The sequence below is a fragment of the Gallus gallus genome, chromosome 1 (genome assembly GCF_016699485.2).
Source record: "Gallus gallus isolate bGalGal1 chromosome 1, bGalGal1.mat.broiler.GRCg7b, whole genome shotgun sequence".
In the NCBI taxonomy this organism is placed as follows: Eukaryota; Metazoa; Chordata; class Aves; order Galliformes; family Phasianidae; genus Gallus; species Gallus gallus.
In genome coordinates this window covers 82,573,478-82,599,465 of record NC_052532.1, presented here as the reverse complement: position 1 = coordinate 82,599,465, position 25,988 = coordinate 82,573,478, and the positions used below count along the sequence as shown (strand labels likewise).

Here is a 25,988-nt window from a genome sequence, read left to right as displayed (position 1 = left end):
AAAGCACAAACATGGGTGGAAACAAAGCAAGCCCTCAAACAAACAAAATGCTACAGATCACCCCAGGATATCAGAGAAATCAAGCTGAGACATCACCTTACTGTATTTGTAAAAGTGATTCTGGGTCAACTGGAATTCTAGTATTCATCTTCCTTTGTACCTTTACATGACAACGTTCAAAGATGTTCAGCAGCACTACTTTCACAGACATGGTGATAAACTACCCCGTGCTACCTGTACCTAATCACAAAAAACAACTTAAAAGTAAATTTCACTACATCTGAAGTACTTGTCTTCTGTGCTTTAAAAACAAAAAGGAACATCTGCTCTGTGCTACACTCATTGAAAAAGTGGGAAAAAAATGTTTTATACATTGCAACTGCCATTTCCCTTCTGCTGAAAGGGAAACGTTTATCAGACCCTCACGAAGTCACTACTAGACCCTTCAAATGCCTCAGCTCACCAAAACAAAGAGACCTGCAGACTGACTCTAACTATGGACTATTCCAGAGCAGGAAAGACTTTGCTTCTATCACAGATATCCACAGGCAGACTGCATCATCTCCTTGTATCTGATATAAATAAGAGATGCAGGTTAAAAGGAGAGAAGAAGATCAGCTTTAGACTTTTAATTGCATGCAATCGCAGCTTTCAAAGCTGCTTCAAATAAAAAAATAGGAGTTCGTGATTACACTTGTACTAAGAAATACACTCTTTTCCACTGTCAGAACCCCACAACAGAGTGGCATCTTTCAAGACAAAGTGGAGAACTGCAGCCTTGAAACACAAACTAAACTTGTGAGAGCAAAGAGCAAGAAATGAGCTGTGGGGAAAATGGAGAAGACAAAAACAGATGGAATTAAGAACCTTAATACAGCCCTTATCTCTCCAGCAGGACTGCAGAGAGACAAGACAAAAGGCACATAAACTTTATGCACAAAGTGAGGGGAAGTCAGTGGAGGGATATATTAGAAAAATTAATGTTTCAATATGCCATCTTGTAATATGATATTGAAAACCACACCGCTGTGTGTTACTGTATTTGACCAAGTGCACCATTGTGTTTAATTTGAACTTTGATTACAATAAATCACACAATACAGGAAGGCAACCAAGTGATTCACAGTCCCTTTTGAAATCTTACCCTATTAAAACTTTGACTGTAGAAGCAACATTTTAACCAATGTCTAGGGACACCACACCAGAGAAAGAGAACAGAAATATTGAAGAGACTATTTGGGACTATTTGGTCATTTGTTAGACATGAACTGCAACTTTGCTGTGCCAGCTGTTACTGTTGAACTAAGCAGTAGATAGATTTGGTACATGCATCTAATACAGCAAACCATGGGCTGCCCAATTTTCTAAGGGGTGCACAAACACTCCGCACACCTGAGCACAATTAAGTCTCACTGATTATGAAGAAGAGAATCTGTAGTGGCATGGCATTGGCATGAAGGGGAAGGAGAGACATAAAGCTGTTTGTGCTCACTGCCACCAACATTACTGCAGGCACCAGTAATGAGGCAGCTAGACTAGGAGGGGAGTGAGATACAGACCTCTAATGCTTTATCAGCTCCAAGACCAACGCTGGTTTTGGCACTACTTCCATTCACCAACAAACAAACAAAAAACACAACCAAAAAAAAAATACCCAAGCAGGTGCTAGCAATCTGAGAGACCACATGCCAGCTACAGCTGCTTCAAAGTGAATCAATTACATCTGCCTGAACAGTCCCAGGACATTGAACCCAATGAAGACAACCACAGGTCAAATGAAGTCCCAGTAGTTTGGGATTTTAACACTCCGTTAAATTAAGGTGGAAGCTCCCTAGCAGAATTCAGGAGAGGGTATTCAGGCAGACTATGAATCACATGGTCATACACAGCCTATGACAACATGGAAGCTGGAAGACAGCATATGCATAACACTGGAATACGCAGTAAAAGCCCTTTGGAAATAATGCCTTAACATTTTTCTGAAACAGCCTGACAGTACTGCCTTGTTTCCCAAAACACTGGGTGCAGTACATTTGCTTGAACATGCTCTTGGGATTGGGACTTCACTCCAAACCTTGTTTGTACAAAAAGGGGCCAAGCAGCTGGGAAATTCTGGAGTGTAGTGTGTCCTCATTAGCTCCCATCTGCCATCAGAACTCAGCTCATGGCAAGTTTGGCTAAGTCCTGGTGTTCTCAGGTCCAAATCTGGGTCAGTTTTAATTACACTATACAGAATTCAGCGTGCAGTTTTTAAATCCTTATTATACAGCGCAGAAGAACGGGCAGCTCTCCAACTAATCAATTTTTTAAAAGTACATATATAAAAATTTTAAACCAGGCTAGACAGACAGTGGGTGGAAGAGAAAAAAAAAAGTATAAGCGAGTACAGGGGTTAGTTAAGAGAACTGTTAGCAAAAGTGGGTCACCAGCAAGTTCTGCTTTAAAACTTCAAAGGAAGGGGAAAAAGAAAAAAAAAAAGAATTTTTTTTTTTTAAGACAGTGAAACTGATGTACAAGATGTATACAGTTCACACTGCTTTTAGCATCAGCATGGCTTTCACACAACAATACTACTGCCAGATTGCTATAAAGTGAAAGAAAGGCTCTTGCAGTTACAAGTCCACATAGTAGGCACCAGCTGACCTACTCCCACATTTTTTAACGATCTTATTGCCCTTCTTGAGAAAATACTTCCCCCTATGGACAGAAATGAAGCCTTTACCCCACAGTTATAGAAAAGGTGGAGTGGTTAGTTCAACACGCTTCTTCAGTGTGATAATGAGTTGCCGCATATAACTCTCAATCCTTGTACAATCAGACAAGTCCAAAAAGCACTAACTGCTATTTATTTTCCCTTTTCCTATGCCCTCAAATAGCCATCGGCCAGGTCAGGACTTGAAAAGAGTTCTGCTTGCCAGGTTGCTGGCAAACAGAACAACAGGAAGAACAGAGAATTGCATGTTTTTCACTGAACAGACACTTGGGATAGATCAGATTTGGCGCATTATCCTATGTAAATTGGGCTAAAATCTACTCACAGAGTCAACAATCAGAATATGTCCTGTTTAGAGTCTTTGTCAGATGCAAGAGAGCAAATGGAAGTCTTCTGTGACAGCTACATACATAAAGATAGCTCAAGAATGGAGAAGGATGATCAAGGAGCAGTGTAAATAGCAATGAAATGATATATGCTTGTTAGAAGAGTATAATATTCTGCCATCCACTACACAAAAACTAAACCTTCAAAGGTTTCCAAGTTTGTTTTAACCTTAACCATGAACAAGTTCCCTGTTAAAGAAAGATTTCCCTTTGCACACCTTCTTAGTATTGTCAAAGTCTTCACTTCAGATCTACAGCCTAGCAAAAGCACAACACAATCCTGCGTTCTCCTTTGCAAGGAAATCTCCAGTCACTGGCTCTTCCATACAGCTCCAACTCATAGGTGAACCTTGTTTATCCTTCCACACTGAGAAGCACACAGCTGACTACTTTAGGATCAGCCAGAGCTACAATGCTAGAGTAACTAGACAATGTTTTTTCTTTAAAAGAAAGCTTTTTTCTTTAACATAATCACTCTCCTTCACACATCTCCTCCCATACATGAAAACCCACAAATCAAACTCACGTTACGCAACAACTCATGCAGAAATCAAAGAAAGAAAACCTTACCACAAGAACTTCACAATCTTTGGTGCCACCAGCTTCTCCATTACGATAGCAGATCTCAAAATGCTGGAAGGCTTTTTGCCTGTACCACCTGGCCAGTCTCAGGCTCTAACTATCCCCACCTGGGCCCACTTGTATAAATTATGAAAATTAGCCTCACCCTCTCTGAGTTAATCTCGATTTAGTTGAGCTAACACCAGAAAAAAATAAGAACAAAGATGATTTAGAAAAGAAAGCTGAAGCCACGATTAATAAGGACAATAAAATTACCTCATGCAAATCTCGCTTTTAATATTTTTGTTCTGTTTTTTTTCCTTAACAGAACTTTTTGCTGCTAAGGTTCTGTGCAAAGCAACAGGATAACCACATTAGCATAACAAATGCTAGTAAATATAGCCCAGATATTATAATTTTATCATTCTTTTAACAGAAGAAACATTTCTGTGCCCCAGTGTGTGCTTGGGCTGTGCTTTCTCTTAAAGCAGGGACAGTGCAGTCAGGTATGCTTGATAGACCCTTGAAGACATGTCCCTCAGTAACTAGGCAAAGTAGACAACCTGTAAGACACACAACAAAGAGTAGAATAAAAATGCTACCTAGTGCTGTACTTGCTTTGGAATGCTGACAAGGAAGTTCAGTCATGAAACAGGCTAGCTACTTGAGAGCCTGGGAAGAGAGGGCTCTGCACTTTGGAAGGAAAATTCAGCTTCTACTTGATTTTGTTATATATATTACATACCATCTGTCAATATAGGTTTATTAAATAATTCTACGTCTTTCTTTCCCCCCTCTGCTTTTCCTCATCTTCCATTTGACATGTATCAACAAGCCACTTCAAAGGCAGGAGTCAAAGATAGCTAACAAGCGCTAAAGTGGACTTTTACTATGCTCTGTCTAATCTTGCAAACCACAAGTATGACAAAATGTGTCACTCAGTACCTGCTCAGATGGTTGAACTGAGAGTAGAATGAGCACCAGTGTCTGAAGAGCCTTTGCCTTTCCTTGTCTGGACATGTGGAAGGTGCAGCATGCAAAACAAGGCCAAAAAAAAAAAAAAAAGACAGCAGACTCCAGAGTGAAAGGACAAGCTCTGCTCATGCTTACAGTCCTCAAGACAAGCTCTCCTCCCTCTAAAAATGTGTTCAGACAATCCAATTCCAAGTCACTAGACCCTTTAGGTTTTCTAACCGACACTGCAGCCACCTCAGAGCTACCTTCTGTCACACTATCTTGATCAAGGTGTATTTGGTAGGTATGAATTCTGACCAGAGAGTCTACAGGAAAGGACAGTTGCTGATATTTCTGAATAATCTGTGCTATGCTTGCATAGCAAAGCTCCCACACAAGCATCTCTTCCTGCTGCAATTCTGCTCATGAGGAAATGGTGAAAGATCTGGCACGGCATATGAATGCAGATGTACTACTCTACTGTAACAAAGCAAGTATGTCCCCCTGAAATAGGGGACATTTTATTTTGGAGGCTGTCAGCCCCTGAAGTTGTTAAAGAAGTGAGAGTAATGTATAACATGAACTAAACCATGGGGATCCCAAGTAAGAAATTAAAAACAGACTTGTCAAACACATCTCTACTAAAACCTGATGCTAGTATATCCAACTACCTTCCTGTATCTACAAGTAGAATCTTACATAATCCTCTGACTGGGAGTCTGTCCTTTTGACTAGATGAGCTGGAATGCCTGAGAAAACAGCATGATTTATAAACAGAATGAGTTTCTCAACTTTATTGTCCTTGGTTGTGAGAGTTTAAGCCATACCTTTAACATTTGAATGTCATTTCTCTATTGCATTTTATTTGTGAGTGGGTGGTTTTGGTATTACACGGTCTGCATAAAATGAATCAGCACATAAAACACAACACCTATTATCATGTGTTTCATAAGCATCCAACCCATGGTTAGTGTGTGCTATGCAGCAGTTATTATTACCAGCTAACGGCATGCCCTACACTAGCAGAAGAAATCCTACAGACCTAATTTCTGAGAATTTTAGGAACAGTGGAGCAGGATTTAGATGCATCTGACAAATTTCTGTGTTCCCTGTACCTGCAGAGGAGGAGGTAGCTTGTAGTGAGGAGATGGTATCAAGAGAGCACTAAGCAAGGCCAACCAAAGAGATCACAAGTGTTTTTCTAAGGAATAAATACCATATGTGTTCAAATGTCCTCAAATGAAAACCATGCTCTCACTAAAGTGATGCCAATATGCAAGTTGCTAACAACTTTAGTGTGGTCTAGTTTCCAGACTGCATGACAAAAGACAGTAAAAATGCACACAGATCTAAAGGCATATCTCCATTTTTTCCACTATTTGATAGCCAAATATCTTAGGTTAATGTCCAATATTGAATTCTGGAGGTCTTTTGTGATGAAATAAGAGTATAATCCACGTTTAAGACTGTAAAGGAAGTGATAGCAGATGAAGACAAGAAGACAACAAAAAGAAAGTTTACGATATACTGCTTTTGCATATGACACACAAACAGCAACTATCCCCAGTTATTCCCATTTTCTAAATGAGGAAGAAAAAAGCCCAGGACTTGAGCACAAAATAAATCAAGAGTCCAAGTTCATGGCATACTCTGGTTCCCACTTGCTTTATCACATTTACATGTGATAACATGTTAGGTACTTTCTAGTACCTAACAATTACTGCTTTATTTTATTCAGCTAAAGAAATCAACAGCAATACACACAGGCACTAGAGTATGTGCATCTGAAGCATGACAAGTGTAAATCTACCAGGTCCACACAACCTCTTCTTCCTGATCATATGGACAGCTGCACATACTCAACACGTCCTTGGAAATGGCCAGGGCAGTTACTCATACAATGGAGCTGTGGGCAGGGCAAAGCAGAAGACTTGTTGCCCTTGACTAAACCCTTCTAGTTGCTGACAATCTGCTGGTTACAGATGTCCTGAACAAATGGTTATATTCTTACCTTTGCATTCACACACCCTGATGGACTTATTTCATGAGTATATCTATCTAATTTACCTCATAGACAGACTTCCTTCTTGTTTTTCTTCATCCTACATAATGACCTCTGTTGTCAGTATTTGCACTGCGTATCTAAAGGAGATTTTCTAGTGCTGCAGAAAAGATATCTCTGATACAAATATGAGGAAGAGACTGGTCTATAGATCAGTCCTCCTGGGCTAACCTCGTATAGAGTGTAAACAGACCTCATGGCAATGGCAGGTCTGTTCCTGTCTCATGGTAAGGATTTCAACAGATCATAACAATGCTGTAGCTTTACAGTCTGTTTAAATAGATTTATAGTGTACTAAGTTCCTTTTAGCAGAGCACAGAAATATTTAATTTAAGCCAAGAGGCATAAACTCAGTAGGTATGAAGATGAAATGGTCTGAATTTGCCAATCAGACATGCACTGTGACTGCATCTGCTGCTAGGATGCTGCCTAAGTAGGCCAAGATCAAGGTTGCAAAGACTGATTTAATTCCAGTTCTTCAAAGCAAACAAGACCCAGAAATCAAAGTTCATAACAAAATTTACAGTTATCTCATGAAGTCACCCTCTATTTCCACACTGCAATTCCCATGTGATGTGTGCATGCACACATCCACATACATTAAACTCAACGTTACCACCTACATCATGCAACTGCAAATACACTCAAAACAAAAACATAGCTGCTAAAGGAAATTAGCATCCAGTGGTGCAGAGAACCTACGATGTTGCTCCTCTTCTAATCACAAAACATGGATTCACTTCTACTTGCCTCACCTTCTTGCCCCTTACCAACAAGAAACTCACCTTACCGCTCTCTGAGGCTTCCCTCAGCCAAGCATGCAACCCCAGACAACCCCATCTTGCTCATAAGCAGCACAGGGAGGAAGCTCAACTAAGAGTTTCCCATGCTCAGTACATGTCACATAACACAAGCAACCTGCTAATGAGCTGCTATGTGTACTCTCAAAGTCACAGCTGCCAGCAACAATTGAGTAAGTGCAGCCTAGCTTTTCAGGATTCCTGTCTGTTGCCCAGGAACCACACAAAGCACTGGAGATTTTAAACAGGTGCAAACAGTGCTTTTCTCCCATGCCTGGTCCTCCAGTGTGTCAGACTGCACAGCCCAGCACAAGAAGAACCAGAAAGCAGTAAATGAAGTTTTAGAATATAAGGGTTCTTACCAATAAAGCTACGCTTTTATGACATGAGAAAACTGGCTTGTACCTAGCAGTACAGACAGATATAGCAAGGCCTGGTCAGGATTGCCTCTGTGAAGTTTTTTTTCCCAGAAATATACAGAGCTGCATTATAACTCCAGCTTATGATTTCTTTTCCTGAGTTTACTGGCATTTCTCACCTGGAAAAGAATCATTTTGTAAACAGTAATGTTTCAGAACACACAGGTACCAATAAATAGTGAAAAAAAGTGTATTTAAAAGCATATTTTAAAATAATTCTATACCACTATAGGAAATCTTATGGCTCAAAATATATTTAGTAAGTGCCTCTACAGGTATAATATAATTTAAAAAATCATCTGATTTGGGGTACATATAGAAATTAGATACATCTCATATGTTTAAAGCCCATTGTTTACCATTTCAATATTGCAAGTACACAGCTCAATGCATGGGTGGTACTATAGGTAGATAAAAAATGTGCTTCCTGAACTGAAAATCTAACAAAATTAGACAAATGGTGTCTAATAGGCTTGTTAGAAAAGATTGCAATAACTCCCTGCTAGTTTTGTCAATATTGTCTACACTACGTTAAGGTCATCTGTATGGGTTTATTAGCCATGTCCCCGCATTGGTAATCAGGCAAATTCCTGTTAATTTCAGGCAGAATCTTCCCTGAATTGGAAGAGAGCAGGAACTGATTATGGCCATTAGGATCTGGCTCAGTTATGTTATGATCAACTACTAGTCTAGTTTTCTGTCTGCTACTTAGCAAGCTGCTCACAAGAGCAGGCACAGGTCAAGCCATGAGCAAGGCTCTCTTGCTGTTTGTTCAAAAATGTTACAATACTGACATGCATGCTAAGGGCTCCTGTCTAAAATGAAACTGCTCAGATAGACTTTACCTTCCATTTTGGATTCAGCTTTCCATTTGGATGGGAAGCTGAAAAGGCTAAAGAGTTCTCTTGTACAGACGCCAACAAAAACAAAGGTAAACTTAGAATTTTCATTAACTGTAAATTACAAAAGCAAACAGAAATAAGGATTGATGTGAGCAACAGGGAATGCTAAAGCTTCACCAAATGTAATGTGTAATGCCTCAACCCAAACATATTTTGGGATGACTGCCAAGAAGATGGGTATAAATGTAGGAGGCTTAGTAGAGTACAGTTTGAGCTAAAATGTGTAAAGTTTTCACTTGTGCTAAGGAAACATTCGTAGCTAGGTAAAAACAAGGCCTTATGAAAAATTCAATTTTGCATCTAATCTGAATTTCCCTGGGCAAAGCAACTGCTCTCTTCTTAAACATCTTCAAGATAGCTGTTGGTAGCATATAATTATTGTGGACAGCATTGCCACAGGTTATCCACTGTCAGAGCTCAATAGTAAGAGGACAAGATTCTTGAAAGGAAGCCCACTTCATGCTATGGGTCTCAGGTTTATTTTCCATCAGGTAAGCCATAGACAATTCTAGCAAAGGCAAGAGGCTGGGGAGTATAATACTATAAACTCTATGGAAACGTTTAACACAGGCTCATTTATCAGCTTCTTTTAAGCTACTTTCTTCTTGACTTGGTAAACCAATTCTTTCAGCAAAAAAAAAATGTCAATGGCAGCAAAGCTTCTTATCTCTTTTGTCTGCATAGACTTCAGAAAGCATACATGGTAATGAAGTTCCAAGAAGACATTTTACTTACTTCCACTTCAGCTTTATTCATGCAATTCCAAGATCGTGAGACAGTAACACAAGTTACTTCAGGTTTCTCTGTGTTAAGTGCAGGGTGCAATCTTTCCTTCTATGTGCCTGCGATGATACAGCATCTGCAGGTGACACACACAGAGGCAAGCTTTTGATTCCCCCTAATGTACCTCCAGTTCTAAAGATGTGCAAATATGAAGTGCCTATTGACAAGACACTAAAGGAATCAGACTGACAATACCCAATGCATCACATTGCTTGGCAAATAAACACGGACCTCTGGTAAAGACACAGTGACAACAAAACCATCTCCCATTTAAAAAAGAATGAAACTCTCAAAGGAAAGTGCCTATTCATTCCAGATGTAGATATATTCAGCTACAAGGACCAAGTTGACAAGTAACCTTGTCAAAATACAGCATTTAATGTTACTCGCCACCAGAAGTAATAACGAGGCATCTCATGCTAAGGCAAACTGGGTCTTTGGCCCAGGAGGATGTCTACTTTAAGGTCAATGCTGACGTGGCAACAGTGAAAGCACTTAAGAAGGATCATAAAGTAAACGTAGCTCAGATTTTTCTCTACAGTTGCGACTGACCAAATGGCGGACAAAGACATTTCTCAGGTTGTCAAAGGACAAAGTACTCACTGTGATAGAGATTAATGACAAAAATCAATGAAAAAAAAAATTAAACTCTAAGCAGGGATTCTAGAAATTGCCAGAAGTGAGTATTTGGGCAACAATCTTAGAGTAGAGTTATCCTCTTCTTCCTTAAAATTACATCAAGGCACTGAGCCTCAGCTAAGCTTCAAAGAACCTGAAAGAGAATGTATCCTTTCCTGCAGTGCCTTCAGTAAAATAAGAAACTGGATAAACTATAGGCTTTACCGTTGCCAGCCAGACCACAAATGTAACAACACTCCACTGTTGGTAGGTGAAAGCTACTGTAATTTAAAAATATATATTGATTTTATATCCTGTCCCAGAGGTGCTATAATCTGCCTTTAGATTTCTTATCAACTGGGTCTTCTTACACCAACTGCGATTATTTAAGAAATAATACCAGAATGAGAAACATTAGAACACTTTCCCAAAGATATTTACAAAACCGTGGGATACTCTGAGCTGAATGATATAAGCAAGTATTATTACACCAAATAGCACTACAAGCTGCCCTCGATCCACAGCACCATGCAGGCTGTCATTTCTGTAGTTAGGATTCATTTTGCAGCAAGACTTAGCTGTTCTTTCAAGTGCACTGTACTGCTAGTTGTTGTCACAATTATTTATAACTACGGACATCCATCTCCTACTAACCTTCTGTTCTGGTCCAAGATACAGGCGACAGTATTTGGAAGGCCTAAGTACATTTATAAGAATTTCAACTCAGTATTTTTTTCAGCCCGAATCTGCCCTCTGTTTGTGACTGAAGTCCCAGGCAAGTCCAAGATGGCATTCAGTCTTCTTCTCATGTGTGTGTTTATGTGTGTGTAAAAACACAGTTTTCCTATACAGAGTCGTGTCAGCAAATGGAGACGTTCAACTATCTCAGTGCTTTTCAAGAGACTTGCAAAGATGAGACAACTAGTCGAGCTGCTGTTTTAAATTGTATCATAAAAGTATGGTAGCATTTCTTTAACACCAAGAAGCCTTAGAATAGTGCAGGGAAGACTCAATGTCAAGAAACAATCTATCCCCAGCTTGGCAATGAATTATCCTACAACCTTGAGCAAGTTACTTAACCGCTCTGTGTTTCAGTTTCCCCATCTATCACATGGTGATAATGATACTTTGTGTAACAACTCTGAGGTTCTTCAGAAAAATATATTTCCATTTGGAAACTTTTAAAGTGCTTCGGAAGATCTGAAAAATACTGAGAACATAAGAATAAGTATTGCTTGAAAGGTTTATTGCCATGTGTTAATACAAGTCATACCTTTCTTATAAGCACTTTGCATTATGCTTAAGTGTTTCCATGTACTGTTTAAGTGAATCAGCTACAATTATCATACTTACAGTATGCTGAATTTGAAGATACTACATGCTTTTAGTTTGAATTTGCAACAGGAATCTTTTCACTGACCTCAGTAAGAAACAGACAGGGCTCTGTATTTCTTTGTAACACAGACAACAATTTTTCACTTAAGGTATCGCATTCCTTGGAATACACAATAATTAGGAACGTCAAAGACAAAAAAAAGAAGAACACTGTGTCCTGCCTCCCCAGCATTATTTTCAGCACCTACATGATACAGATGCCACAGCACACTCACTCTTACTTTGAAGTGCAGGAAAATATATCCTGGTAAGAGACTGACTGTCATTCAAAGCTTCCTTTGAAACTTCTTACAAACTGCAGCTGAGCTTTACATCTGGAGATATTTTAATGATTAGTTTATTTTATTATTTTCTTTTAGAGCACAGAAGAGCAAATTCATTACATGTTTAAAGCTCAACATACTTGGTAGGCTTTAGATATTTAAATAATTCTACTTCTGAAAATTTATCTTTCTTAAATACGCACTTTTAGGGTGTAATACAAAAGCAGCTGGACATACACGTTGTAGGTCAAATTCCAAGTCGTTGATCAGTTAGCTGCATAGGCAAACACTTCAGAGCAGAAGCTTTTTCCCTCAGCTTCATATTACCAGTCACAGAGATCCCCAGATAAACCTACACTGCAGTTGGGACCAAGTGAGGAAACTGCTGGGCCCAAAAGAGTTTTTTTTTTTTTTTTTTTTTTTTCCAGACGTCAATAACGTATGGTAGACCCGTGAAGACAGAACCAACCAGAAACCAGTGGGTGAGGCAGGATGCTCTCAGTATTGCACGGCACAGCGTGTGGGAGAGGGTGCAAAGTGGGAACATGACCATACAGGTAGTGCTCCAGCTTTGAATGTCTCCAGCTCAAGTGACTAAATGTGAATGTGCAGAGAGAGAGAATCACTTCCAGCAGAACTTTTTACTGATTAAGTCACTACCATAAATCTCAATATGTTCCCTGCCATATTGGCAGCCTGTCCTTTTTTTTTTTTTTTTTTTTTTCCCCTCTATCTTTTAACTGTGGGCCAGATCCTCAGCTGGTACAAGTTGGCATCACATTTTGTTGCCTTCAGTGGAGCTAAGCCAACGGAAGCCATCTGAGCATCTGATTTTGTATTTCTGTAGCAGTTAAAAAAAAAGATACAGTAGCATTAATTACTAGATATCCAGATCTCATAACCTCAAGGCAGGGGTGGAAACACTTCTTATTTAGAGTCACCATTCACCACAGAAAGTGAAAGAGTCACTTGGCAATACAAGCTCACTCTGATGGCTGTATAGCTACTAGCATCTATTTTCACTCAATTCCACAAGTCACCGGTAGTCATTCCAAACACAGGATACACTATTTCTCACGTTTCCTATCTGATTAAAATACTTCAAAGTTGTTAACCCCAAAGCACCTAGTAGCTACACTATATCCACAAAATGCCACAAGCTACTGCATCAAAAATGCAATGATGTAACATGAAGATGGCACACTGGATGAGACAAGAACCCATTTCAGTAAGAATTCTCAGTCCTACTGCTAGCCATGAAGCATTCTACTACAGAGTAATAGCACACCAAAAATGCGAACTCAAAAATCTTTGAGATTATACCTGCAAATCTAAGTCATGCAATCATGGGATCATTTAGGCTGGATAAGACCTTCATGGACATCAAGTCGTACCATATATATGTTTCTACTTGTAGAACTCTTTGGGAGAGTTACAGTAGTACTATTCTCCACCATGGTGTGCAGAGAAAGGCAGTCACCTTTCCAAGATCCAGAGAGATAGTGGCAGAACTCAAAACATTTTCTTAATATTTCCATATTAGTACTTTTGTACTAATACTAGTACAATTTTTTGTACTAGTACAAATTACTACTAGTTCATTGCTTGAGTTTTGCTGTGGGCATTACATTTTTGTCTCTTATGACACACCATCCTGTAGAGCTAACCAGATTCTATAGTCAGTTGGAATAGGGGGACTTTGGAATAGGGGGACTGGACTTTGACACCACACTGAGAATTTTGCCTCACACACCAACACTGCCCATTTCATGATCTCCTAATGGAGTGGTTATTTTTAGTTTCAGGAAAGGGAGAAACTTTGACAGACTCATTATGGACAACACCACATTGGTTTTGACGACTCTTTTACAGCAGCCTGATGCTCATAGTTCATACACTTTGTATAAAGCCCTCATCTGCTCCATTGCACTGCAGAACAAAATAACCTTTACAGGAATGTCTATACACCCAAATAAAACCACTCTACACCGACGAAACAATTTCCTACTTTCTGCTCAGCACAAAAGAGCATAGGTTGACATCTTAAAGACCAAGGGCGGGCTCAGACACTCAAACATCTGCTAAAAGTAATCATCAACTCCATCAACATTTTAGATGCATCAAAATGTTCCTTAATGCAAATAGGTTATTGAGGGTTACTATCTGTGTGTTTGAGGGAGGGGCAAATGAGGAATTATTCAGTGGCACTGAGTCAGTCTTGGTCTGTCTGCATTTGCATTCTCTTTCCTTTCCATATTCCCTCTCATATATAATTATCTCCTCAGTTCCTAAGTTATTAGCTTTAAGCACTTCATACTCCCTGGACACTCAACACTGAGATCCTACTGAACATTAAACAAGCAAACTCCCATCTTTGTCTTTAAATAGGTAAAAGATTCTAATCTGTGATTCAGTGACATTTCTAAAAGTAAATGTAAATGAAATGGCCTTTTACTGACTGAAGTATGTGTCTCAAAATACGAAGAGTTAGCTATGGATATAATATAATTACCTGCTATCAAGAGAAGGCTAAACCATGGAAAGAGAAGTCCTGACCTCAACAGGAGCTTTGCTTGCGTAAGCACAAACCAAGAAATTTGGGGATTTAGCCACAAAAGAGAGAGTTACTGAGAAACAGGAAACAAAGAAATAAGGAGAACAATGAGAGAAGGAAACATAATAGAAGACAACGTATGGGGAAGGATAACAGTAGACAGGAAAACGTAAGGGGATGAATAGGAAAGCAGCAGTGGACACACTGATTTGCAAGGCTTTTACAGGACTGACTTCAAATTTCTCTGCTCAATACATAGTGGTACTTAATATGCCAATAGACAAGTAGCTGAATGTACTTATAATAACAAGGAAAGCCTGTCCTCATTTGGAGGAGCTTCTGTAAGTTCCTCTCCTCGTCCATTCCAAAACGGTAGTCTTCAGCTTTTTCTTACAATCTTTCCCCCACCTATATTCATAGCATGACTCCCTCTAGCTCTCATTAAAACAGCTTGCTGATGAGAAAGAAGCATTTTTTCTTTCCCTTGCTAGTAATGGAAAAAAAAATCAGTAGCAGCTTCTCTTCTCTCTCTCTTCAGCCCTAGGTCAACAAGGAATTTCTTTCAGAAATTTGCTGAACTGACCCACGGAGAAGCAAAATTTGCAACTGAGAAGTAAGGAGTCGCATGATAGCTAAATTCCCCTCAAGGTGCCTGTTTACACACAGGGAAGATACCAGGATACTGGTGAAAAGTGCTCAGAATCTTCTTTAAAAATCCCTCTGTGATAAAATGTCTTGCAGCCTAGCGCATTTGCTATGAGTTCTGATACTACAAATGAAGGGAAATGATGGAAGCTCTATTACTATCACTCCTGAGAGCATTCCACAGGGAACAACTTTGGATGAAGAAAAGAAATGATGGACTTTCTCAGAGCTGAGCATATCTTTTGCGGCAGATATGATCCACATGATAAAATGGTTCGAAACCTATTACGTATCCAGTAGAAAATGTAAGAGAATTTTAAACAGACACATTCTGCTTAATTCAAATAAAATTAAACTGGTTGATTAAGAAAATGTCTTAAACTCACACGAAGAGTACCATCCATCTTTAAAAGTCTGACCCCCAGTCTCTGCATATTATTCTTTGCAGAGATATGTCTACACTCTGTCATTTTGCCTTGAGTCGGCCCTAGGACCCAGCTGGGAGGAAAATGGAAATTTAGACCTTGAAATACTTCATTTGGCTATCATTTAAGAAATATTATTGCTTAAATGAGATGCGTCTTCCCCTAAAAAAAAACCTCAAAAATATCTGCTTTTTTTAATGGATTATCTATATCCAACTTTTACAACCACCCACAAATGCGTTTGATCATCCTTACCACAGTGGAAGAATGTAAGTAGGGAATTTATCTGAAAAAAATCTGCAAAGAAACAAAGCTTCTAATTTTGACTTCAGTGGAAATTTTTCTTGAGTATGGATTCAAAGAATTTGGCCTATGCTTTGCAGATGACTGGGATTCAAGCATATTATTAGATAATTGTTTTGCTAGAATCATCAAGCACACAATTAAAGAGACCGAAGGGAATGAGCTGGACAAGAGATCAGAGAGATCAATTATTGTGTCCAGTGAACGTAAAGCACCCAGTGGACATCAGCTGAATGTGCAGAAGAGAGGAATTAATCCAATTTTGTTTTAGGGTGCTAACATAAAAAGTAGAATAGTTTCTTTCCATCCCAAAAGCATGGTTGGCATTTATATTCCCATTTCTTATGCTAATGAAACTTTTCTAATATTTATTATTTATCAAAAATATTCATTTTGAATGTTTCCCCAGAAAGCTGATAAACTCAATTTTTATTTCCATTTATAAAAAGCATGCAGCTGTTACTAACAGGCCAAATGGTGAAATCCTTGCTCAGCATTTAGACTGTCCGCTGTCACAGATGCAGTGGGACCAAGATTCCCCCTGAGATCAAAGTAGTAAGTCTGGAGAAATCTGGCCAGGAAACCTGATAATGAAAAGACATATACAGACTAAGTAGCCTTGCAACTTTCACATCACAAGTCTCTTTCTTTTTTTTCCTCTCCACTGAGCCCTCTTTTCTCCCTTTGAAAAGACATGGAAGGGAAACAGGAAAAAAAAAAAAAAGCAACAACTCATCACAGAATTGTTCTGAATCTTCCCAACGAAGTAAACAGAAAATGGCTCCTCAAAAGTCAGTCCCAGGTGAAAACTCCATGCACATTTCTGAAGTTTCACATAGAAAAGATGCAGATATTCCTTATGCTGGAAAAACCTAGGCTCTAAAACTTCCGTTTACTCTAGCAAATTGTTCTTCCTTTAGCCTATGATTTTTTCTATGTGGTAATAATTTGGCACTACTACCCACAGGGTACCTCTTGTATTTACTCTTTCATGACAAACTTACATCTATACACGTCACTACAGAATGCGGCTACGTAAATCCACAGCCCTAAGTTGTAATTCGGATACATTTATTTGAAGTCTATTCTGTCAAACTCAGTGAAACTGCTGAAAAGATAAGGAGATAACATCAGTACATGCTGCAGCTGGCTATATAGAGAGCTATAGAGGAAGAATAAGGGTTACCAGAGCAGGAAAATACTGTTAATTACTTAGCATTGTTTCTTGAAGCATAATACCAGTATCTGGAAAGTACACATTCCTACATGCACACCTCATTAATATTACAGGGGATAAATCTTTCTAGAAGAAAAGAAACTGAGAAAGAGAAAAGAAACAAAGAAAAGCCAACTAAAATAAGGTACTCACTGTGTAGTAGCTGCAGATCTTCTGCTAGTAAATTAACTTATCTCACTTCTTTCAGTAAAACTATGAACATTACAGATATTAGATTTTTTCTCTGGTGTGCCCAGTGATGCAAGTTCATAAAAAGCTAAAGGATAATAGATGCCAATAATAATTTTGTGATAAAATATCCACTTAGGAATGTCAGTGTGATGATAAATTTCCACCTTGAGTCCGAAACATCGGCATTCTCAAGTTTTCCCTGTACACGAAGCTTAGACAGTGGCTCATAAAGCTTAGTCTGTACTCCCATTATTCTGTCATGAACTAACTCAGCAGAATGGACTTCTATTCTGAAACCATCTGAGCAGAAAGTACTCTGGACAGATATAGTAGGAAAACAGAAAATACCCCACAAATAGCAATCATGTAATTATTATGTATTCAAACGTAAAGTGTTTACGGGATTAGACAGTAGCAGCAGTGACATGACAGCACATAGTATGGCCTCATCCTGGAAGCCTCTCTCATCTGAATAATCCTAGATAAGTGTGTTCAGCCATTTGCAGGGATTGTAAAGTGCAGAAGACTATGAAATTCGGAACGAAGGAGATCAAGAACCTGAAGAAGCGGTGTGACTCACTTAAAATTCTACAGGAAAATAAACAAATTCATAAATAAAATTGTTTCTAACTTTTGATCTTGGCTGTGAGACACAAGATCTCTTCCCTGAGAATAAATATGCCAAAGCAGAGGCAGCCCCTCCCTTGACATTTTATTTTATTTCTCTAATTGTCTCCATATACCAGATCAATTGCATTTGAAAATATAGCTATTAAAACATAACTCGACCATCTTTGGAGCCTTTGTTTGTCAATTGCGTCAAACAACAATTCTTCTGCAGACAAGAAATCAGCCTGTATTTTCACAATAATTGCAAGTCATTTCTAGGAAAAAGAGGTAGCAACAATACCCAAGGAAATAAAATAACACACTTTTGTGCTTTCCCATCAAACTCGATGGTGGTGTGGGTTTAAAATCAGTCAGAGGCAGCTACGCATGAGAGATTGCACTCTGCAGGCTCTATCAGTCAGAAGTCAAGGATACACGTCCATGATTTATCATACTTTTCATGGTAATTAGCTAGAGTGCCATTTTGCTTCCAGTAGCATCACTCAACTTTCTTTTTTTAATTTGGTCTTTTTTCTGCAAATGAATTTACATATTTCTCAGTCTCTCATCCCCTACTATGTTTTATTTATGAATATAGGCCTTCCTGATGGTAACTTTAATGTGAAGAAGGTGGTAATTAGTGTACCTATCTGCTAAGTTAATCCCTTTTCCACAATGTCTGCAGAGAAGTTTAAGGTAAGTAACAGTTTACAGTCAATATTAGGTTTAATTATGCTTAATGAGGATAACTGTCTCTGTTTACTAAGTGCACCTAGGTGTGCAGCCCCTATATGAGTTTTTCTCCCAGCCTCATTCTGCACAGTTAATAGTGCCACTGTGCACTGTATGTGCGGTGCTTGAATGCATAAAAGTGCTCCAGGAGAGGCAAGCAAGTGAGGCACCTGTTTCAACACAGATTCTGTGGGAGCAGAACAGTCTTGTAATAATAGCAGTTTTGTGTTAGGAGAAAGTTTTACCGTCTGGTATTTTAGTGTATGCAGTATATTAGAGGGAAAAAAATGAATAACAGACATTCCCTAAGCCCCTCCTCTTACCAAAAAATGTTAAATAAAAAAAAGCACTTGTTCCCAGTTTGAAGAGATCATCCCCGGAGTGATTACATTCGTTTAGCACACCTAAAGCTGCATTAATGAATAACAATTTAAAGGAAGTTAAGCAAAACAGTGAAGATTTCTCATCTCGCTCGTATTTCACAAGCACGTATTTTCCAGAACCATAAAGATTCAAGAGACAATTGGAGACTGTGCCAACATCATACTATAACTTCATGCTAGAAGAACATCAAAAATAAAACCTCAGATCCAAACACTGCTAGACTCGCATTGCTCCATTTGTCATTTCTGCATCATACTGATACTTGAGTCTGTAACACCCTAGAAGGATAATCCAGATTTTCGTTTATTTCATTCCTTTTTGCTGTAGCATTTTCCTTTGTGGTTTCATGTATTACCCGTTGGGAAATTCATACAATGGGAATGTTTTTATATATGTATTTGTAACAACCTACGAAAACTGTACCTTCCTAAGCCTTCAATTCCCTAGGATGCATGAATCTGCATGCTTTTTTGTGTGCATGAAGGACTAAGCATGCAGGAGAAATGCCTAAAAAACAATTTCCAGTGAGAAGCATAACTAGAACACACAGAAATTGTTCTGTAAATGGAAAGGTTAGTTCTTCTGATTTTTCCAAAGCAATAAGAAGCAAATCTTGCATTCTGTTCATATCAGAGAAATGTGAAGTTTACTTAGACATAGCTTAGGGGGGTTGTTCTTTTTTGTTTCTTTCTTGGCCTAGTGAACACTCCATGAGTCCACACATTCCCTCCTTATTTTTGCCCCTGGCAAGGCTTCAAGAAAAAAAAAACTCCAGTTAGAAAATGTTTTTTTAAAAAAAAAAGTGGGGGAGGAGGGGAACCTTCAGCTAAATCACATTTCTTGTTTTTTAAAAAACACCCAATTATTTGAATGTCAAAATATTAGTTATTAAAGTATGATTTTATCTAAAGGCAAAACTCTGAATCTGAAAGCTAAATCCAGATCAACATGCTCTGAGTGTAGAAGTTTCAAAAGCTAAGCTCAGGTCTCTTTGTTAAGGCTTACGTGTATTAATTCTACAGCGGGACAAAACATAACCTCAGCACTGATATTACTCAATGTTCAGAGTAAGGATTTTAATAGAAAATTAGATTTTGTAGCTGAGCTCTTTCCATCTCAATAATGTGTTCCAGAGAAAATGTGATCTAAGCATTTAAACACAAGCCTAATCATGCTGCAAAACTACTAGCTGCATATCAGAAAAGCAAAGTATCTGCTTTCAAAGAGACAGTACATTCTTTTCTTTGCCATTTAAGACAGATATTCAGATAAACATGGACTGCACTATGAGATGAAAAACTATGTGCACATGTATTTTTCAGAGAACTGAGGAGGATTCTATCAAAGAAAGGAACAGAAGTAGGAAGGGTCATTTTACCATGAGTATAAAACCCAGCAGGTAGTTTAACTTCATGAGTTAAAAAACAAACAAACAGAACTCTAAGGATCTGGGAAATTTATACAACTCAATTTCAAGCATATAATATGAAAAAAATTAACCAGAGAACACAAATAGCACTTAATGCAAGTGGTCAATACCAGGAAAGTGCATATTCATGTTTCTTCTCAGCTACTACTGAGTTTCAGTTAGTGCAATAAACAAAGTTGCTTGAGTAACTGAACCTACTTTAGTGAAGTCCTACAATTAGAGACAAAAAGATTACCTGCAGGCCACTGATGTTCAGTGTTCATAAACTTGTGTGTCTCCTAAAAACTCAACAGGGAGATCTCCAACCCATAGGAAGCAGATCTCCTTCAGCGAAAGATGGATGTGTGCATTATTACAAAAACCTGTGCAGCTCCCCTCCCCAGACACCCGGTTGGATAAAGCCCCACACACTTTCCTGAAGAGTCCTGGAGGAAGGTGAGATTGCTTACATGGTGTTCTTTTCCCCCCAAGATCTCTGCAGATCTTGGTCACCAACACATGAATTCAAGAATCTCCGCTTCTCTGTCACAGCAGAGATGAAGACAATCTCCCTTGAAGGCCACTATGTAAATGAGTTTCTCCAGCCTTGGTTGAGGAGATTGCCTACAGTTTGGCAGCCTCCAGAATCTCAAGGAGCCTTAAGGTATATACTGAAATGGTTCACTTTGTGGTCACATGCCAGACAAGCACTCAGGAGTTGAGCATTGTGACTCACCTACCAATCAAATCATTAGAACATAACTAACAAGAAATCTCTTAGAAATGGGTACCAAGATCTTGGGACAATGCCATCTCAAGGAAGATTTGCATATGCCTATAATTGTCACTGTAAACATTTTAATTCAGAGGATGGAAAATATTTTTGACCCAATTTCTGCAAGCGACCATAATTCAGATTATTAAAAAGTCAAATTAAAATTCCCAGTGAATTGAAAATGTTCCATGAGTGACTTAGTAGCAATGTTTCTTGATTGTTTCTTGATGTTTCTTCAGTATTGATTTCTTGCAGAAAAAAACACAGAAGTTTCATCTTGTCTCTCAGAAGAAACTCTGCTTACCTGTGAATTCTCTCTGCCATCCTGAAGACATGCCTTCTGAAGGCAAAGGGACCTGTATGATCCCCAAAATCCTATTAGTACCAGTAAGAATGATATAGGTATGACTGCAAACAACCAGAGGGAGTGGCTAAAATGGGCTCAGAGCTGTTTTTCAGAGTCAGAATGGTCTGTATAATCTACTTGGCACTAAGATGTGCTTGCTGCTGCCATGTAAATGGTCCAGCTCATACTACTGCTCATGTCTTGCCGTCTCTCATTTTGTTGTCTGCCATTTAATTTGCTGGTAAAGGAAGAAGAGGGGTTTGGTTCACATTGCTGACAATACTGACCTACACAGTAATGCTGCTGCTCTGCTAATTGATAGTATTGCCTAACTTGCATGGTCTCAGCTGGACAGTTTGCAAACTTGAATGAAGCACACAAAGTTGTTCAGTGGCTTCACCATAGTGTCACCATACAAACGTTTGAATCAGCTCTAACAAACATATGTCCATCTATAGAAAGAGGAGGTAGGGAGAAAACGAGGGAGATGTTGAGACAGAGGAGAGAGAAAGGGAGGGAAAAAAAGAAGGAAAAGCAAAGGAGGGAAGGAGATAAGAAAGGATTACAGCATACTACTTATTGAAAGACATACCTATGGAACTTTGTGAAAGACAGTAACATTTTGAAGAGGAAATCTTGTACCAACAGAAAGAAGATTTACCACTCACCCCCTTTCACAATTCATCTCTCATCAACCCAAATCACTGAAGAATGAAAGTTTTAACACCCTTCAATTCCACTCATATAGCACTAAATGAGAACGCATTCTGCTTGTATGCTGATTAGTTACACTGCAAATGTCTTTACCAAAATAAAACATTCTCTCCCACCTTTTTTTTGTATAGAATAATATACACACTGACCTTGCATTGTTAGTTTTACCACAATATCTGCTGCAAAACACAGCACATACACATGCAGGTAAACAAATACACACACCACTGAATTTTGTGTTGACAGCTGGACTGTTGGAACCCATGTCCTCTGGGCAGCAATCAGCTATGAAGGAACAGGAAAAAGAGTAATGATTAACTAGCCCAGTGGGCTATTATTCATGGCAGGCAGAGCAGCAGCAGTGCAGTCTGTGATTCTGCTCTCTCCTGTCCCTCTGGAATGCCATTGGATCCCTGGAATCAAACTCAGCACACACACACACAAAACAAACAAGCAAACAAAAAACAACAACAGCTAATCTAACGCCAACATAAGAAAGTAGAGGCATTTCCCCTCCCAGACTTTGCTTCTAAGGATGAAACTTGCAAGAGGAAAGATCTTCTGTTAAGCTTGATGTTAAATAAACATGACAAATATCACTGTTTATCAAATACGTACACATAGTTGGTAAGGCTAATAAGGTTATTGATATCAGCTATAGGCAATTATTTCCTATACAGCATAAAGTAAACAACTTTAATGGCAACTGGCAAGTATCAGTGTTATTAAGAGCAGTCTTGGTATTAATACTGGATCAGATGGTTAAAGGGCATCCATTTAGATGAAGACTAAATTACGAGTATTCCTCTAGCCAAGCAGGGAAAAAGAAAAAATTAAAATCATCATGGCTGTTCCTCCTCCATTGGTGCTTTACCTTGCAGCCCTCCAGAAATTCTTTCAAAATTCTAATATATCTTACAAATTCTTTTCAAGCAGTCCATCAAGGGTGAGCATATAATATTCACTGTACTTCTCTCACTGATACCTCATCCAACATTTTGCATTGAGACAATACATTACATCATGTTGTCAGCTTTGGGAAACCAAATTCAGCCTTTTCTATCTATCAACGATGTAACTTCTTCAGCCATGGCAGAAAACAAAATCAAAGTTTGAGCTTCCTTTTTTATGTCCAACAAAAGCATTTACTGCTTATTTAAGACGACCTTGAAAGAAAGTATTTAGCAAAAAAGAAAAAAAAAAGAGAAAGCAAATTCTTTCTTTCAATAAACTCGCTCTCCCCCTGAAAGGCTTTGCTCTGTGTATGGATTTTTCATTTACTTTAATTATTTTCAAGTGCCTCTGCTCAAATTGGTAGGAATTAAGTATCCACAACATCAGTGTAGGTCCTAGTGCTAGATGTTATAAACAAAATGTTCTTCAGTGGCCTAAATCTGCATAAGTAGGAAGTCTTGAGAATTTGGGAAGTCCTTTTCCACAAGGAGTACTTCTGGGGACCCCATGACCTATGGGAATCAGTTCTCAAAGCGTATGTTATGGGACTTGCACTACATAGACATCACATCTCTCTAATCACAAACACATAAATCCTTCCTACCATCTTGTACAAAAACAAGAATGTTGTTAGCATTTCAATGAAGAAAGCTAAATCTCACCTGTAAGTGGCTGGTGCCAACTACAACAACTGACAAAACATTTTCACCCATCACTGAATCATGGAAAATCTTCACTTGGAAGAGACACCCAAGGATCACTGAGTTCAACTCCTGGCTCTGCACAGCACCACCCCAAATCCAAACCCTATGTCTGAGAGCAGTGTCCAAATGTTCCTTGAACTCTGGCACTTGGGACCATGGCCACAGCCCTGGGCAGCCTATTCCATGCCCACCACCCTCTGGTGCAGACCCTGTCCTTAACCCCCAGCTGCCCCTCCCCTGACACAGCTCCATGCCATTCCCTCGGCCCCCGTCGCTGTCACAGAGAGCAGAGCTCAGCGCTGCCCCTCTGCTCCCTGTGAGGAGCTGTAGCTGCCATGAGGCCTCCCCTCAGCTCCTCTGCTCTGCGCTGAGTGCACCAGCAGACCTCAGCCGCTCCTCACACACCTTGCCCTCCAGACCCTTTCTCATCCTCAGAGCCCTCCCTAGGATGCTCTCTTGAACTTTTATGTCCTTCTTGTATGGTAGTGCTCATAACACACAATGAGGTGACGCCTCCCTGATGCAGACCAGAGTGAGAAATACACGAGGATTTAGTTGGACACAGTAGCCAAGTGTTATAAGAAAATGCAGAGAGACCAAACAACTAGGCATATAATCAAAAGCACATTGTAATCTTTCATAATCTCAGCAATCACTTCTTTCTCTCACATGCAGCCATACATATACTCACAAACAGTAACAGGAATGCAAAAGTTTTTGTCCTTTGTTAAGTGTTCAAAGCCCAGATATCTTTCTGGTTAATAAATACACACAGTAAATTCAACAAAAAGAAGAAAACAAGCACTAAGTAAAAGCCCTTGGCAAACTTCAGATGGAAGAGTTCAGATGCAATTATGTGCAGACATTCAGAGAAGGAAGAAGAGGAACCGAGGCTGAGGAAAATGCACACGATTTAACCATTATCCCATCATAAGCTGTGGACTTTGCCTTGAACTGAGATTCCAAAAATAAACAATTAACATTTAAATCCCCAGCTTTATTTTCAGTGGTACCCTTTCTCCTGTGGTTACATGCATGCTCAAAAACAAAACCCCAGCTAACATCTACAGCTTTGAGCAACTTTAGCCCTGAGTCCCAAGGAAGAGCTATCAGTCAAACTTTCCACTGTACCTACAGGTTTCCACTGTCATGTTCTGAACTGAGGACACAATAAAACTGAAAATGCAATAAAACTAAAACCAAAGGGAGAAGAAACAGACAAAATGAAGTTATAGAAGGTGTGATACAGGCATCTGGAAAACCAGGAGCTATCACCTGTGGTAAATCTTGTTTTGTTAGTCTCCTCACTTTCACTCTGCATTTCTGTTTGTAGCGCATACTTTCACATAAATTTATAGCTCCTCTGCATGTTGCCCATAGTTACACCCAGTACTTACAGGTAAGCCCACAACTCTCTTACTCCAGAAGGGAAGAAAATCCACAGTATGAAGTAAAGTATGAAAACAATTCTGCACTCACTGACCTGCACTTGGTTACATCTTCGGAATAGTTGCTTTAAAATACAAGTTGTTGTTGAGGTTTGATTTAAAAATCCCTGTCAGCTTTGACATTCAGGTGAAAGCATTGCTGCTGGCTCCAGAACAATTTGCATATCTTATCACTAAATAAAATGTCTGAGGTGTGTACCAATCTGATGAAATTATAAACAAGAGTCCACACAAGCACACATCTTCCTGTTTGATTTCTGTCCTTTTCACTCTTCTATAATAAATTATAAGATCATCTCATTCTAGATGGAGGTTTAACTGTGCATGTAAAAAGGAAAATGAAAGCAGTCTATTCTTTTTCACACTTTACAACTGAGAACCTGACAAAATTGTGGATTTGGTGAACAAGCAGAAAAGCTCAGTTTGTTACAATCTACTTCCTCTTTAACTGCCACACAAATGGTAGAAAATCCAATGTATTTATGTATCTTTAAAAAGTTTTCCACACTCAACACAAACTAATACATAAAACTACACCTCTTTTACTGCTATGACTAATATACATGCTTAGCTTTATGTCCTGCAATTAATCTCATCTACTTCAATAAGATTACTCATAATGCTGTAAGTGAAATACATGTGTAAATCCTTGCAGAGTCATGGCCTGAATTGTCAACAGCATTACATGGAACAATTAAATGCCCAGGCCCAGAATGGCTCTTT

The 25,988-nt window shown here is 38.9% G+C and overlaps 1 protein-coding gene across 43 annotated transcripts in view; it reads right to left on the bottom strand.

Annotated features, from left to right (window-relative positions):
- ZBTB20 (zinc finger and BTB domain containing 20) overlaps nt 1–25,988 on the bottom strand; it is a 477,629-nt gene that overhangs the window by 390,421 nt on the left and 61,220 nt on the right. For 4 of the 43 annotated variants that reach the window (XM_046905147.1, XM_040646251.2, XM_040646218.2 and 1 more), the window contains exon 3: nt 9,533–9,656. The exons of the other annotated variants lie outside the window; for them this stretch is intronic. The gene's annotated coding sequence lies outside the window, so the exon portion shown is untranslated. The remainder of the gene's footprint in view (nt 1–9,532; nt 9,657–25,988) is intronic. 43 annotated transcript variants of the gene reach the window in all.